Raw genomic sequence first — 12,523 nt, forward strand, 5'->3', positions numbered from 1 at the left:
TGACTCCTGCCCACTTTTATTTTAACGCGATAGCATACGAACCCTCTTCAGGGAACAAAAATGTGTTGTCGGTGACAAAATTCGCTGATTGGCTGGAGAGAAGTTACGTCACCGTACTGGAAGTGAAGGCATTAACAACAGCTTCTAATGCCATCGCATTACCAACACATAATTTAACCAGGTGTCCCTGTGAATATTTGTTCTGGTCGCATGAAGCGTCACACTGTCAGGCGAACAACGAGCGTTTATTCCTAAACTATCGCACATTAATAGACCCCGTGCTATGGCAACGCGGCTTCCGGGTGTAGTGTCCGAAGTCACAACACTACAGGTTCAAGGCGTCTCTTATTTTTCTATTCGGTACTATAAGCTTGTTAGTACGTAACATGGAGGAAGGAAAGTTTAGGTAGGGTCCCTAGAAATACTTGCAAGTATTTCTAGGTTTCTAGGGACCCTAGTTTAGGGGAGGCCCTCGCTATCCGAGCTGCACGCCAAAAAGTGTGCCGGAAGTCACGCGCTTTCGCAAGGCATGCTGGGAGTCTTTGGCCGACGGCGCAGCCGATAGTAACGCGGGGCACAGCGGCGTCGTCTGCTACAATGTCTGCCGCGCATGCGCAAGCGCGCCGTGGGGGGGGGGGGGGGGGGGGGGGGGGGGGGGGGAGTGACTTCAAAAAACGTGACGTAATTCCGCCTCTCCTGAGTTCTTTCCTTCCTCCACGCTACGTAAGAACACCCCTTGCTCGACATGAGTTTGATCACCGGAATTCCAAAGCACCTTCAGTTTGGTACTTCACCTTCTGTGTCCGGCCAGAACGTGCCGGCATAGTGGCAAAGTTGCACCCTCACCGGATTGTTGTCTGTTGCTTCGAGCACGGTCTCGAGATTGGCGTCTGAAATCGACAAGTGGGGATGACATTCGCATAAAAAAAAAACTGCTGCTCTTCACTAAGTCTCAGCCGGCTGGGAAAACGCACAGTCCATCTGCTATTACTAATATTTTTTCCTGACAAATTGCACCATTACTGGGTATGTTTGTTGTGCGAAGTGCATCTGCAATCAAAGCGGGCTCTAAAAAAATGGGCTGAAGTGGCCTGTGATCAGGCTATATCCACCACGTCGTCCGGCTGGTCGATCATGCCCAACAATTCTGGTGTTGTGTATCGTGGTGCTGCCGCTCCAATTGTGTATCACACTACTGCCGCTCCAAGTGCCGCTTCCCGTATGGTACCTTCTGTCTGGCCTGAGCATCGTATTTCGCTCAACACCTCATCCCCGCGTCTCCGCGGCTCTTCGGTCCTGGCACGTACCATATGCATGTACGAAGCTACACGCGGACACTGAACTCTGCACTCTCTCTCTCTATCCCGACTGTCTGCCTCGCTTGTACGCTTTCGCTCAATAAACAGTTTTGCCTCAGACTCCGACTGGAGAACACATCACTGGCGACGAGTATGGGATCGCCGTGATCCCCCAGCGCGCAATTGCAGTCAGTACTGACCGCCTCAGGCAAAGCTCCTGGATCCGCTCCAGCCCTGCACGTCCGTCGACATGGCAGCGCTTCTGCCTTCGGCCACGATCGGAGAATTCTCGCCCGCCGAGCCTTCCTCCTGGCCAGTCTACTTAGAACGCCTCGAGTTCTACTTTCAAGCCCACGACATCCAGTCCGATGAGAAGAAACGGGCTTTCCTCTGCAGCGTATGCGGCGTCGACGCGTATACTCTGCTGCGCTCGCTCTGCGCACCCAAGGCACCTTCGGAGGTTCCCTTCTCAGAAATCGTTTCGTTGCTCGACACCCACTTCATCGGGAAACCGTCCGTCACCATGGAACGATTCCGCTTCAACAAGCGAGACCAGCAACCTGGTGAATCGGTGCCGGAATATCTCGCCGCTCTTCGACTGTTAGCTCGCCACTGCGAATTCGGGGATTGGCTGGATCGACTTCTTTGCGACCGCCTAGTCTGTGGCCTGCGTGAAGAGCCTATCCAAAGACGTCTCCTGGCTGAACCGGACCTCAAGCTGTCGAAGGCCATCCTACTGGCACGTGCTGCGGAAGAAGCAGCAGCCAAGACAGAAGAGGTTCGCCGCTCAAGGGTCCCCTCAGAAACGCATCAATTGCAACGGAACCCCAAGCGCCCGGACGTCAAGCCCGCCAACCATCCTCCGAGTCATCAATGTTGGCGTTGCACCGGCGAGCATGACGCTCGTACTTGCTCCTATCATTCCGCCATCTGTCGCTACTGCGGCAACAAAGGGCACCTGGAGAAGGCCTGCAGGAAGAAGGCAGCAAAAGAAAAAACTTCCAAGCCTGGTCAACACCGAAAGGAGTTTTCTCGCAAAAACAAGTACTCTCGTGGACGCAACCATCAAATTTTGCAATCAGCTGATCCAGCTCAAGACGTAAACTCTACGGCATCGGTCAGCTTTCATCGCGAAATTCAAGACCGCAAATCTACGAGTGGTGCCAACACCATCACTTCTCCAGCAGTCTGCGTGGACGTCCTGATAAACAGTAGGCCTCTGACCATGGAGGTTGACTCCGGGGCCGCCTGCACCATCATCAGCGAGAGGACCATGGAAAAACTTCGGCTGTCAAGGCAAGACCTAAGGCCATCCTCTCTACAGCTGCGCTCCTACACAAGGAAAAGCTTGGAGATTCTGGGATCAGTGGAAGTTGCCGTCTCATACAGAACGAAGAGCACTCGGCTTCAACTTCTCGTTGTCCGAGGAAATGGCACCAGCCTGTTGGCGAGAGACTGGTTTTCTGCGTTGGGAATATCGCTCTGCGGAATAAACCACGCATCTCAAATCGAAGTTCCGCTAACCTTGCTGAACGCCGTCTCTGAATACCCAGAAGTCTTCGCTGAAGGACTAGGGAAGAGCAAGGGACCGTCCGTTCGTATCGAGCTCAAGGCTGAAATCGCTCCCATCTTCAGGAAAGCACGTCAAGTTCCGGTGGCTCTACTGCCCAAGGTAGACGAAGCCATCGACGTTCTTGTACAGGAAGGCGTCTACCAGCCCGTGCGATCCTCCCGATGGGCGACACCGGTAGTCTGCGTCGTTAAGAAGAACGGCAAGATCAGGCTGTGTGGTGATTACAAAAGCACCGTTAACCAAGCAATCAAGATGGAAACATATCCTCTTCCAACCATCGATCAGCTTTTTTCAAACCTTGCGGGGTGCACTGTATTCTCACAACTAGACCTCAATCAAGCCTATCAGCAGCTTGCCGTGGACAGTGACACAGCCGATCTGCTAACAGTCAATACGCACCGGGGACTGTTCAAAGTTACTCGCTTGCCGTTCGGAGTGTCGTCCGCCGTAGCCATATTTCAGCGCTACATGGAAGAGCTCCTCTCGGGACTACCTGGGATCCACGTGTACCTGGACGATATTATAGTGGGAGGTCAAGATGCCTACGAGCACAACAAACACCTGCGAGATGTGCTGAAACGCATAAGTGACGACAACATTCGTCTGAGCCGAGAGAAATGCACCTTCGGCATGCCGGAAGTAACCTTCCTTGGATACCGCATTGACGCTGCCGGTATTCATCCGACCGAAGAAAAGGTCGAAGCCCTTAAAGAAGCTCCCAGTCCAAGGAACAAGCAGCAACTTCAGTCTTTTCTCGGACTGCTCAACTTCTACAACAGATTCTTGCACGGTGCAGCTCACGCCCTCGAGCCTCTATACGGTCTGCTTGCAAAGGATCAGACGTGGAGATGGCGCAAAGAAGAAGCCGACGCTTTCAAGCACGCCAAGGAACTTATACAGACATCCGATGTCTTAGTCCACTACGACGTGCACAAGCCGCTCACGCTTGCCTGCGATGCGTCTGCCTACGGCATAGGATTTGTCCTTAGTCACGAAGACTCTACCGGACAAGAATCTCCAATTGCATTCGGTTCCCGTACTTTGAGCTCGACCGAAAGGAACTACTCTCAGACAGACCGAGAAGCTCTGGCTGTCATTTCCGGTGTCAAGAAGTTCCACCAATATCTATATGGCAGGCACTTCAAGGTCTACACTGACCACAAGCCGTTGCTGGGCCTGCTGCATCACAGTCGTCCAATACCTAGCGTACTTTCACCGAGGATGCTTCGATGGAATTTACTCCTCGCACAGTACGACTATGAGCTGATCTACCGACCAGGACGTCAAATGGGCAATGCTGATTCACTCAGCCGCCTGCCGCTGCCCTCCACAAATGCCGAAAGTCCCATCATGACAGATGTCCTGTTGCTCGAAAATCCCCCAGAAGCCTTTGCAGATGCATCCAAGATTTCTCAGCTGACAAGGAAGGACCGTGTGTTGTCGCGAGTACTCAAGTGGATTCGTACCGGATGGCCAGCAAAGGTAGAGGACCAGTTCCAACCTTACTTCGTGCGCCGCGACGAACTCTCCGCTTATCGTGATTGCATTCTGTGGGGCTCCCGAGTCGTGATTCCACCGCAACTCCGCATGGAAGTGCTTGAGCTACTTCACTCATCACACCCAGGAATCGTTCGCATGAAGGGACTCGCGCGAGGTTACGTCTGGTGGCCGAAACTCGACAGCGATGTGGAGAACACCGTCCGTGCGTGTGAGACCTGCCAAGAATCCAGGAATGCTCCACCCCGCGTTGCATTCCATCCCTGGGAGCAGACTACGAGACCGTGGTCTAGGCTGCACGTGGACTTCGCTGGACCAGTCCAAGGCAAGATATTTCTGATCGTCGTGGACTCGTTCTCAAAATGGCTAGAGGTCGTTGTGGTGAGGACAACTTCAGCTGCACTTGTTGTCCGAGAACTCAGACGGCTGTTCGCCACACACGGACTTCCCGACGTCGTCGTATCTGACAACGGTTCTGCATTCGCATCAGCTGAATTCCGGCAGTTCCTCGCCAGGAACAACATTCGTCAAGCTTTAGTCGCACCCTACCATCCGTCTTCTAACGGACAGGCCGAACGCTTCGTTCAGGAAACGAAGAAAGCTCTTAAACGACTGAAAGGGGGCGACATCGAACTTCAGCTCAGTCGTTTCCTTTTCCAGCAGCACTTGCTGCCCTGCACGACTACAGGAAGAAGCCCGGCGGAGCTACTGTTCTCACGTCAGCTAAAGTCCGCCCTAGACTACTTGCACCCTGATTCTCAGGAAGGCAACTTGCGACGCGACCAGTTGTCGCGGAGGCTCCGCGCTACACCAACCCGCAAGTTTGAGCCTGGTGACTCAGTCTTTGCTAGGAATTTTTCGCCACATGGGTCTCGGTGGCTTCCCGCGATCATCCGCTCCTGCAAAGGACCAGTGTCCTATGAAGTCGAACTACTGGACGGTACGTCCTGGCGTAGGCACGTCGACCACCTTAGAAAGAGGGACTATAACCTACCCGATCTTCCTCACCGTGCACCTGAACTCGAAATGCCTGAGCCGCATTCAGAGTCAGAAGACCAGGACGAACAACCCGCTAGCACTTCGGCCGAGCCAGACGCCGACTCACCTGAACCCGGGCACAGCCGCTCCAACTCAGAGAACGCGGATACCTCCGACAGAATTCCTCCGGCGACCGGCACCGTTCCTCGACGCTCCGCCCGAGAGAGGAAGTTTCCTTCTCACCTCCGAGACTACTACGTCTAAGGGGGGAGGAGTGTTGTGTATCGTGGTGCTGCCGCTCCAATTGTGTATCACACTACTGCCGCTCCAAGTGCCGCTTCCCGTATGGTACCTTCTGTCTGGCCTGAGCATCGTATTTCGCTCAACACCTCATCCCCGCGTCTCCGCGGCTCTTCGGTCCTGGCACGTACCATATGCATGTACGAAGCTACACGCGGACACTGAACTCTGCACTCTCTCTCTCTATCCCGACTGTCTGCCTCGCTTGTACGCTTTCGCTCAATAAACAGTTTTGCCTCAGACTCCGACTGGAGAACACATCATCTGGACAAAAGCATTTTTCCGCGGGAAACCATGTATGAGCCAATTTTTTCATACAATGTAAGATTTTGCTATAACAATCACTATATCCGCAGATCACCCGACTGCAGTCCTGAATTTTTTTTCTGTTAATGTTTTTGCTGTCGTCAAAAGCGTTCCCCATTGGTTTTGCGATGGCAGTCGTAACTGTTCGATGCGATCGATGGAAACTATATAAAAGAAAGATTTTGCTACTTATAAGAAGAATGAACCATTGCCTTCAATATTTCCATAAGAGTGTCGTACAATTTTCCAGTAATTTTCTTTTTTGTCCGAGAATTTTGGACGCCAGGGTCTCTTTCTCAATTTTCGCATACATTTACGGCGCGTCAATGAGGAATCGTGACGATTATGCGACAACATCCCTGCCTTTAAGTAGGCCACAACTGGTTTGGTTTGGTTTGGTTTGGTTTATGGGGTTTAACGTCCCGAAGCGACTAAGGCTATGAGAGACGCCGTAGTGGAGGGCTCCGGAAATTTCGACCACCTGGGGTTCTTTAACGTGCACTGACATCGCACAGTACACGGGCCTCGAATTTCTCCTCCAAAGAAATTCAGCCGCCGCGACCGGGATCGAACCCGCGTCTTTCGGGCCAGCAGCCGAGCACCATAGCCACTGAGCCACCGCGGCGGCAAGTAGGCCACAACTGGAGCTTCTCTCAGGGCTTGTTGCGAAATTTCCGAAGCTCTTGGCGGCCAGACAGCTCCCACGCAACTCCCTCGCGCAGCATTTCTCTAAGAGCAGCAGTAATCTACGACATGTTCAGAATGAATTCTAACACAAAATACGCCATTCCAAGGAACATCTGCAATGACTTGAAGCTCGTCGGGACAGGGACTGCCAGAATGTCTTGTACAAGTTGCTAGTCAGTTTGAAGACCTCGAGCAGGGTATAAGGCTCTTCAACACCTTGATTCCGTAATGCCTACATGACTGCTGAAGTTTCGAGTAAGTCAAACGCTTTCTTGTAATCTGTGAAGGCTATATGTAAGGGTTGGCTATATTCTGCGCATTTCTCTATCGCCTGATTGATACGAGTGAATACGGCCTATCGTCGAGTATACCCTTTGCGAATGCCTGCCCGGTCATTTGGTTGACTGAAGTCTAAGGTTGTCCTCATTCTATTAAGAATTGCCTTAGTAAATACGTTGCAGGCAACAGAGATTAAGCCTAGCGGTTTGCCATTTTTAGAGCCCTTGATGTCCCCCCTTTCTTATGGATTAATATGATGTTAGCGTTCTTCAAAGATTCCGGCACGCTCGAGGGCATAAGGCTTTGCGTATACAGGTTGGCTAGTTTTCTTAGCACAATCACCTCACTGTCATCCAACGGCTGTTACCTGATCCTCACCGGCTGGTTTCCCGCTTTGCAATGTTCCTAAGGCTTTCTTTACTTTGATGCAACAGTAGCTTGGTTCGGGCTAGTTGGTAACGCTTCTTAGAAAACATAGCAAAATAAGGACAGAGACGACACAAAACTGGACGGGACAGGCACTGTCCCGTCCAGTTTGGTGTCGTCCCTGTCCTTTTTGCACTACGTTTTCTAAGATTTCTTTACTTCCTCTTTCGTTACTGGCGGGATGTACAATTGCTGTTCACTATACCTAGACCTCTCATTAACGTACTGATTACATTGGCTACTGTAGTTGTGTAGAAATGTTTGGCTACTAACTGTCTTGTCCAAATATTATGTATGACACTGCCCTGCTTGTCTCTTAGCGCATACATCTGATTTTCGCCCATGCCTAGTTTCCCCTTGACCGCTTTTAGGCTACTATTGTTCTTTAGAGCATTCTCGATTCTCTCCATGCCTTTTGTCGGTTACCTTGCGGTTACCTTGACGAACTTTACGAAGCAGCTATACCATTTACTGATGTGTTTCTTGGCCTGGAGGACCGCAATGGCCATGTAATATGAAGCTCAAACCGGGAGCACAAGCTGTGGTGAGAACTCTGAGAAGAATCCCTGTCGCCCTAAGGGTCAAAGCTGAGCTGGACCGCATGGAGTAAGATCGGGCTGCCACGAAAGTGACGGAACCTAAACAACATAGTCGTTTTTTCTGAAGCCGAACAAAATCAGATTTTGCCTTGACCCGACGCTCTGCTTCGCGAACGTTGCATAATGCCTGTGTTGGGGGACGTACTAAATGCCGGCTGGAGTAACGCGAAGTTCTGGACTCTGGATGCTTCGTCTGGATTCTGGCAAATAAATATGAACTGCAAGAGTGCGTACTTGTGTATCTTGAGCATCCCGTATGTGGCCGATACAAGTTACTCCGAATGCCATGCCCCCCGGTATTTCAAACTGCTCTGGACGTGTTCCAGCACGCAACACACGGAGTTCTGGAAGGTCGTAAGGGTGTGCCTGTGATCATGGATGACAGTGGTTGTAGTCGGGCTGATGACCGTTCGCCGCCAAGTTTTTCAGACACGGATCCACTATTTTTTTTTTAACTGCGACAGCGTGCCTCGTGGTCCTTAATAACGGAGTGGATTCCAAGAGTAGGCAAGCATATACCCGGGGAGGCAGAAAGTTATAGGTGGGCGGATGAGATTAAGAAGTTAGCGGGGATACGGTGGCCGCAAATGGCAAAGGACAGGGTTAAGTGGAGAGACATGGAGAGGCCTTTGTCCTGCAGTGGGCGTAGTCAGGTTGATGATGATGATGCCTTGTGGCATAAATTACATACTCAAAGCCGGTACGTCCATATAACTCACGATGAAACAATCTGTGCATATGCGGCCGTGAGATTGCAGTTTCAGTGCTATTTGCTCGCGAACACGTCGTGCGAGGCCAAGAAGTGTACTCGAAACCACTCCGCATATTTCACTGTCGGCTTGCTAGTCATAAGCTCGAGCGTACTCTTTAATATGAAACAGCAGTCAGCTGGGCTCTTGGACAAGTAAGAGCCACCGTTGAGGACCTTCTTTCATTTCGTGCTTCAAAATAAACTAGTTACCACCACCACCTCCGATGGCGGTTTTGCAACTGACAGGTACGTGCCGTCAGTTTGAATTTCGCGCACCCACATACACTTTCGATAGCGCCGCGTTTTAAATTCTGAAAAAGTATTCATATTCACTCTCGGCATAGATTTCGCGTAGGCGTTATTTTTTCTGGCAACTGCTTCTGCTGCTTAGCCGGATTCATGTAGTCTTCAGCGAAGTGATTGCCGCAGTTATTACAATGTTTGCCTTCAGCAGGGCACGCATACCTGGTTCTTGTGTGCCGCGAATCTACACCTCGCGCCCTCGCGCAAAGGGACATAATTTTAGCACAGCGCTTACCGCGACTCCGCTACCACGCCCCCACCGCGCACGCGCTGATTGTTTCCTACGAGACAGGCGGGCACGCTGATGATAGAAAAACCTTACTGTTGACTAGAGAGCCTACATGTACAAGGCGCGCGACATGTATGCTCATGTGGCGCCATCTGGGCGATCTGCGCATGCGCAGTCGTGGCCTCCACGATAGAGCAGAGCACGGGCGCCGCCGGAGCCGATCGCGGAGGCCACGGTTTGAGTCACTAGCGATAAGCACTTGGGTACTTTCTCCCCCTCCGTCCTAACTTCTGGATTCCGCTGCCTCTTATCTATGACTGTGACCGCATTCCGTGGGTTTACCTTGTTCCCCTTCTCTCCATAGCCTCCAGACTTCCTAGCCACCACCTGTGCATAGCTGTTCCTGTCCGAGCCTTCTTGACCTACTTTTCATCGCTGTCCATGTCAGTGCAGGCTGGCGCTGGAATGTCCATGCCAGTGCAGGCCCCATCCGCGTGCCTGGCGCTGGAATGTACGCTAATGTGGCTTCCGATGACGGTGTCAGCCATTTTCGCTTCCCTCATAGCCAGAGTCGCTTTGGGACGTTAAACCTCCATAAACCAAGGCATTTTTGCTTCCAACTGGCCAAGCTATGGTTGCTAGAAGCGTTCTAGTTTTCACTTCCAGCTAGGGAAGGAAAAGTAGAGTATTCGTAGCTGCCGAAAGCATTGGCACCCCGTGAAGTGCTGCTGCATAACCTGCACGAGGCAGGCAGAGCTTGCAGGTACTGCCTGTGGGCCTTTCCAGCTACGTTCGGCAGTTGGATCACGGATGCCTGGGCCAACATTCTCAAGCACAGTTGGTCGAGCTTACAAGAACTGCGAGGTATCGAACGCACTCGACAGTACTCAAGACGAGTTTCTATGGAAAGTTATCTCCGACAAGGAACTCTCAGAAGATAGCACATCCGACGACGATCACTAAAGCAAAGTACGAAATGCTGTGCACATAAATGTTTTTTGTGAGCTTTCCTTACTTGTATTATATGCGGACGAAACTTATTTTACATTCACCAATACTTCACAAACCATGTTTGATGAACCAAAAAACCTAAATGCATTCCTCCGCTTTATTGCCCCTTCCCTGAATCTTTTTATGAAGACATAAAAAATGGTTGTTATTCAGTAGTGGGCAGCAATTTTGCAAGATCCAAGGATAAAGCCTATGCTTGTATCACAGCAGTGCTTCTGGTGACTGCGGATGACATACCAGCAGGAAGCTGCAAGCGCCACAACTTTCAGAGCTTGCATTTGAGTAAGGAGCGCTCGTCCTGTATTTTATTCTGTATTTTCAATTAGTTTCCACTGCATATTTTACCATCAAACACAGTAATCCCCCCTCCTTCCCCTTCACTCCCTATATGTCCTGAAACTTGCACTATGACACTAATACAGTCAAACCCACTTATAACAATACCAGTTATAACAATATATTGGTTATAACAATGGTCAGTCGCGGCACCGTCAGCTTTTGCATGTGTTCTATGGTATTTTCGGCACAACCCTGTTATAACAATTATTGGTTATAACAATGGTATTTCCATGGCACGTCAGTATTTGTTATAAGTGGATTTGACTGTAATAATCTGTGGATTAACAGTGGCACTTTGTTAGATGACACAAAGTGCAGAGTTCATGACATAAGGCAAGCTTTTTGTCCATAAATATATGTATTTCCTGAAAGTACATGGTAACAAAAGGGACACTTCTTGTCAACATGTTGAATAAACGGAAATAGAGAAGCCACTCAAGGCGCTGAAACACCCCGCATACATGGGCCATTCATCTGCACATGCCTGAAAATCATTCAAACGTACAAAACTGCGAACACAGCATCTGATGCAAAATTGTGGTGGATAGGAGAACCTTAGGCACCCCTGCTACACTCAACTTGTCCACAACACCTCAAGAAAACTTGGCTGTACTGACATCATCCAACTATTCTTACATGACAGCTGACACATGGTCATGGTTAACAACATCAACTGCATAGCACACACACACACACACACCTCAAACCCTTTCTACAAAAGAGCACAAAGTTCCATGAAACACCCTTAGTGGCTTCACATGGTAGCAGTCATTCAGCATGTCACTGAGCACCGCCTTGCAAGCAATGAATTAAAAAAGAAATGGGAGCCAGTCTTTCAATGCTACTTCTCGCACAACCATTCCAGCAACATGCTTCAGTTGCACATGTGAACGCATATCAGACATTTGTTACTTCAGGCTGTGCCATAAGCCCAGTTCAACAACAAACTGGAATGAAAGAGTTGGTTGCCCAAAGAAAAACACCAGGCCTGAGGCCTTCACTGCATGTTCACTAAGCCAAAATGTTGCAAGATGACCATCATTCCCAGAGCTGGTTCTTTCTACAAGACATTGTTAAGTAAGAAAACATAGTAAGTCTTTTCAAGGTGGCAACTACAGCAGTGTTGTACCATATCTCGCGATTTGTCCAAGCGTGAACATCATGGATTGCATTTTAAAATCAAAAGGGCTGGTCAGGGGAACCGTCCGGTGCTCTGAGAGAGAGTTAATGCCTTTTGCCAGTCATTGCAAAACTGCGCTGGACAGCAGCATAATTTGGAACACTATAGGCTACAGGGGGTGGCTTAGTAACTATTGGCTGTATTCTCAATGTGCTTGGGTGCAACTGGCCCACTACAGCTAGCCTATACTTATCATCAAGCCTCACAGAACAAACAATAAGCCTGAATAAAAGTGATCCTTAAGGGGGGACACTGGTCTTGAAAAGAAAATTTTATTAATTTAGTCATAGTTATGAAATGTTCAGGGCACATGTATTTTTGTGCGCTGATTCTAGATATGTCATTTAATTTCATGCAAAACAATTCCTTGAGCACTTATGCACTTTTTATGCAAGTATTTTGCGGAGAGTTTTGAAGAAAATTTGCTGCAGGAAACTCGCTGAAATGTATGCCATTGGGTTCTCTTGACACCAAGGAATACAATAAGGGTAAAATTATCATCCTGGCTCTCATAGAACTTGAGTAATAGGGTATTGAAGCTGCCACTTCAGAAACAGGAATACACACTTTCCTTCTCATTTCTAAAGCAACAACTTCAAAACTATATAACTTAAGTTCTATGATAGGCAGGAAGACAATTTCACCCTCATTGTATTCCTTGGCGTCAAGAGAACCCAATGGCATACATTTCGGCGAGTTTCTCGCAGCAAATTTTCTTCAAAACTCTCCGCAAAATACTTGCATAAAAAGCGCATAAGTGCTCAAGA

Source organism: Amblyomma mixtum, chromosome 3 (genome assembly GCF_055824585.1).
Source record: "Amblyomma mixtum isolate Tamu chromosome 3, ASM5582458v1, whole genome shotgun sequence".
Lineage (NCBI taxonomy): Eukaryota > Metazoa > Arthropoda > Arachnida > Ixodida > Ixodidae > Amblyomma > Amblyomma mixtum.